Source organism: Colobus angolensis, unplaced genomic scaffold, assembly GCF_000951035.1.
Source record: "Colobus angolensis palliatus isolate OR3802 unplaced genomic scaffold, Cang.pa_1.0 Scaffold162, whole genome shotgun sequence".
Lineage (NCBI taxonomy): Eukaryota > Metazoa > Chordata > Mammalia > Primates > Cercopithecidae > Colobus > Colobus angolensis.
This window is the reverse complement of record NW_012114733.1, coordinates 5,131,355-5,136,717: the sequence shown is the minus strand read 5'-3', so window position 1 is coordinate 5,136,717 and position 5,363 is coordinate 5,131,355.

Here is a 5,363-nt window from a genome sequence, read left to right as displayed (position 1 = left end):
TCTCTGTCTGTTATCAGTGTATAGGAATGCTTGTGATTTTTGCACATTGATTTTGTATCCTGAGACTTTGCTGAAGTTGCTTATCAGCTTAAGGAGATTCTGGGCTGAGATGATGGGGTTTTCTAAATATACAATCATGTCATCTGCAAACAGAGACAATTTGACTTTGTCTTTTCCTAATTGAATACACTTTATTTCTTTCTCTTGACTTCCTTTTTTTCTAATTTGGATGCCTTTTATTTCTGTCTCTCAACTGACTGCTCTGGCTAGGACTTCCAGTACTATGCTGAATAGAAGTGGTGAAAGTGGGCATCCTTTTCGTGTTCCAGTTCTTAGGGAGATTGCTTTCAATTTTTCCCTGTTCAGTATGATGTTGGCTGTGAGTTTGTCATAAATGGCCTTTGTTAATTTGAGGTATGCTCCTTCTAAGCCTGGTTTTGTTGAGCTTTTATCATAGCTGTGGAATTTTATGGAATGCTTTTTCTACATCTCTTGTTTAGATAATTTTTTTGTCTTTAAATCTGTTTATGTGATGAATCACATTTCTTAATTCGCCTATGTTGAGCCATCCTTGCATGTCTGGAATAAAACTCACTTAATTATGGTAGATTTATCTTGTTGGTATGCTATTAGACTTCATTTGCTAATATTTTGCTGAGGACTTCTGCATCTATGTGAACCACAGATATTGGTCTGTAGTTTTCTTTTTTAATGTGCTTTTGTCTGGCTTTGATAACAGGGTAACATCAACTTTACAGAGTGAGTTAGGAAGGATACCTTCCTGTGCGATTTTTTAAAAACTGTTTCAGGATGATTGGTACCAGTTCTTTTTTGTATGTTTGGTAGAATTTGGCTGTGAATTCATCTGGTCCTGAGCTTTTTTATTGCTGAAAGATTATTTTTTTAATCGCTGATCCAATCTCACTACTTCTTTTATTTTCTTTTTTTTCCGGATTTCTATTTCTCCCTGGTGCAATTTTGGAAGGTTGTATATTCTGAAGAATTGATTCATTTCCTCTAGGTTTTCCAGTTTGTGAGTATAAAGATGTTCACAGTAGTCTCTGCTGATGTTTTTAATTTTTCTCGTATCAGTTGTAATGTCTCCTTTTTCATTTCTTGTTGTGTTTTTAGGGTATTTTCTCTTCTCTTCTTGGTTAATCTAGCCAAGACTAACTTATCTTTCAAATAACAAACTTTTCATTTTGTTGAACATTTGTCCCAATTATATTTAGTTCTGATCTTTGTTATTTCTTTTCTTCTGCTAGCTTTGGGTTTTTTTTTTTTTTCCTTGCTTTTCTAGTTCCTTGAGGTGTAATGTTTAGGTCGTTAATTATTTTTCTATTTTTTAAATGTAAGCATGAAGTGCTGTAAACTTCCCTCTTAACACCACTTTTGCTGTGGCCCAGAGTTTTTTGTATGCTGTATTTCCATTTTCATTCATTTCAAAAATTTTGTAAAATTTCAATTTTAATTGCACTATTGACTCAAAGATTATTCAAGAGAGTATTGATAATTTCCATGTATTTGTGTAATTTTGAGAATTGTACTCAGTATTGGTTTCTAGTTTTATTCCGTTTCATTCCATTGTGGCCTGAGAAGATACTTGACACTTGATATGATTCAAAATTTTAAAAACCTATTGAGTCTTGTTTTGTGACCTAACATATGATCTGTCTTGGAAAATGTTCTATGTGAATGAACTAGATAAACTTAACTGCCTAACTAAGCAGTCTCTTCATTAATCCATTACAGCTGAATTTCTATAATACCCAGTATTTTTGCCATAGGCCCTAAGTGCAGCAGCTGCACATATACTTTTCTCGTTAGCCATTTCTATTTTTTAGCATAACTTTCACAAGAGAATTTAAAGTCTGCTGTGTAACTATAGCCTTTACAGTAGAATCTGTTATAGAACCTATTATGAGGGATACATCTCTAATCATTGCCTCTTTTATTACAAACCATGGAAAAAGACGTAACAAATGATGCCCTTCTATTATAGAAGAGTGAAGGCCTCCTGGCAATATTCTCTTTAACTCATGATGTGGGTTAAGAAAAGCGAATCAGTGTTCTATTTCTGACTGATTACGAGGCAACAGATGTACCATTACACTTTCTCACCTATATTGGGCCTTCATATTTTACCTATACATGGTTATCCATGTATAAGGCTGCCTGAAAAATCCTTCACAAATGAAAGTATACCATGTAAGTGTACACAACAGATTCCCTTTTCATTTCTATTGTTCATAGAGGCATAAAGAAGAAAAATGTTCAAAGACATGAGTCTCCTGATAGTAGAAGTCTTGATCTGTGATCTTGGGAAAAGCTGTTCACATCAAGGATGCCATCTTCTTCTGGGGAGAGACTTCCCTGTTTAGCTTTACCTTAAGTGTTCCAGTGAGTGTACAGTTCCCAAAGTGTGGAGGAACCCTTCTCAATTGTGAGATTATGAACCCAAAGTTCAAGGTTCCAAAATTTTGCTGTAGTGTGGATGGCAAGGACAATCTTTCTCTGATGCTCTCAGAAGATCCAGTCTCTGGGTTCTAGATTGTGAAGAAGTTGATTGTCCTCAGGGAACCATAAAAAGCTTTCTTTACAGGGTGAAAATACACTGTGTCATAATAACTTAGTGTTATAACATAAGCCCTCTTGCATGGGAGAGCAATTATACATCCAGAAAACTTGCATTGAAAATAACAATTGAGTGAAATCCCTTTATAAAATGTGTAAGTAGCCCATCAGGTGACCAAATGTACCCAAAGCTTTGATTGTTTTCCCAGGAATATGGGATCAAACATTGGTTATAAACTATTTTAGCAATGTATAAGTCACCACACCAATATATTCAATTTGGATCATTTTATCTTTTCCATGATGAGTCATGGAATACAGAACTATTAATAACAAAAGCTTTAAGGACTCCTGAAGTACAAGGTGGCTATCCTGGTTCTCCATGAGACCATGCTTAATTAATATTAGACTTATATCCTCTTGAATACCAGTTGTTTCTTTAAATTAGGTGCATAGCATTAATAACAGATGGGTTATCAAAGGTAATTTAACTTAGACCATGGAGTTCATTCAAATTGTATATCTAAACAATTTCAGTATCAGCTGATTTAGCATTAATATGGCAATGTATTTTCTAGGTATTTAATTAATTTTTGTTCCTACTTGGGTTAGCAGTTTTATAACACAGTCATTATTTTCATTAAAATTCCAGGAATTCCTACCCAGTTCAAATGATATCATTCTAAAGTTATTAGAAACCTGTATTCAAGAGTGCTTTTTACTGTACTTACCATCCTTTCATGAACCTCCTAAAAGACACCATATTCTAGGATTTTGCATGCTTGTGAAGTTTTTAGAAACTGCATCAGCAATAAGCAAATAACAGTGGAAATGACTTTAAGTAGTTATAGTTAAAAACACAAGGAAATTTGGTTATTTCTGTGGTCTACAATAACTCAATAACCATAATTATGATTGATAGCATATACTCAGACATATTAGAATTTTAGAAATGCCATACAATTTTGGAACATACATTAATATCATTTGCTAAAATATAACAGGAAGAAGATTAAAATATTTTTGACAATGCTTCCCATGTAACTAAACACGTCAAATAATTCTGTTAACATCTCTTTTGGTTGCTTTAGGGGTCCTCTGTAGCATGTCCAAGTTAGAGGTCAGAAAAGATAATTTTGAAGCTGAAATTTGATTCTGGAAAGCCTATCAAATAGGTTAAAGGGTTTAAAACACTTGACATTATGAAACAGAATTCCAAGTTACCATAGTCATTCATGTAGCAAAAATGATTACTCAAAAATTTTCTAAATGGCAAAAACCTTTACTCATTGATAGAGAGAAGACTTAGATTTCCAAACAATCTGTCTCTTGTCTTTCCCTTCTTTTTTATGGCAGTTTATTCAAAAGGCAAACAAAAATATGTCATTATCTTTTAATATTACATGAATATCTTGTTCAAGAGGAAAAGCCAAATTTCACACTTGTATTAGCACACTATTAATTCAATCCCAATTTTTAATAAAACCTTATGGACAAATCTTTCCAATCTTAATCAGTTTGACCATAAGGTGAGATTCTCATAAACCTTTTATAACCCTTTACAAATCTTTGTTAAAGAGCAGATCAGTGCTTTATGAAACTGGTTTGTGCTTTTATTTCAATGTTCACCTTACAGAAAACCCAGAAAAATATCCCTTTAAATTTGTCAATATGTTCACACACATAATTATTTTTTTAAAGATTAGTTTTTCACAGACCTTCCGCAACTTACTTAAACCTTCAGCTTTACCCTAACTTAAAACAATCCTTTAACTTTCTAAACTTAGGCAAGAAATCCACATTCCCATGCATTTTTATAATCTTTTACCAAAAACACATTTCACTTTCTTTACACACTTTGCATGTAAAATTGTTTCTATTTCCCAAAGATTACTTTAGTCACATGAACTAAAAGGCATTACACTTTTAACTTTTCTGACAAAATAGTTTATTTAAGCTCTTATCATTATTAAACCAATTAATAAAATCTCTTTTGTATATAAACATTACACACACAACACATATAAAACTACACAGAGAGAAGATCCAGTAGTTATCAGATTTTTCATTTGCCAGTTTTTAAGTTCTTTTACCTTGGATTACTGGGTTTAGTCTAGAGTCCTTGAAAGAACAGAGCCAGGAAAGCATGTATTTTCTAGGGCCTAATAGAATAAGCAGGCACAGCTGGAAGGCAAAACACACCCCCCAAAATTATGGGTCCTATTTGTATACCAGATGTTGGATCTCTCCAACCCCCCAAAAAAAACCAGAGCCTTAGATTTTGAGGGGATCTATCCATTTCAAATTCCTGGGGTTCCATGAGGAAAATAGGATTTTTTTCCAAAAAGAGGTCTCTGGCACCTCCTCTTTTCCCCAAGGAGTTCTAGGCTGCTAGAACTTGAATATTCACTTTTAATTAAGCTGACTTTTAACTATAGTGTTCTTTTTAAAAAGTCCTTTTAAATCTGTTGTTATCCAACCTTGGCTAGGCCAAATGGCCAATATTTGCTCAGAGAAAGAAAAATTTAAGATGGCTCATGGAGGGGAGGAGAATCAACAAATGGTGCAAAGGTCACACAGATATCAAATCAGAAAGTTCTCATTCCCTAATCTGGGACTTGAACCCTGAACCCAGGAAGCCATTGTGAAAAGAGAAAGCACAGCCAGATGGTTACAAGGCTGAACTCCTGAGGACATGACTGACCGGTTTGCTGGGCTGTCTTGAAGAGCAGGCTTATGGGGTCCTAGGCACGCATGTTACCCCCTTGGTACCCCTCTTTATGACAGAA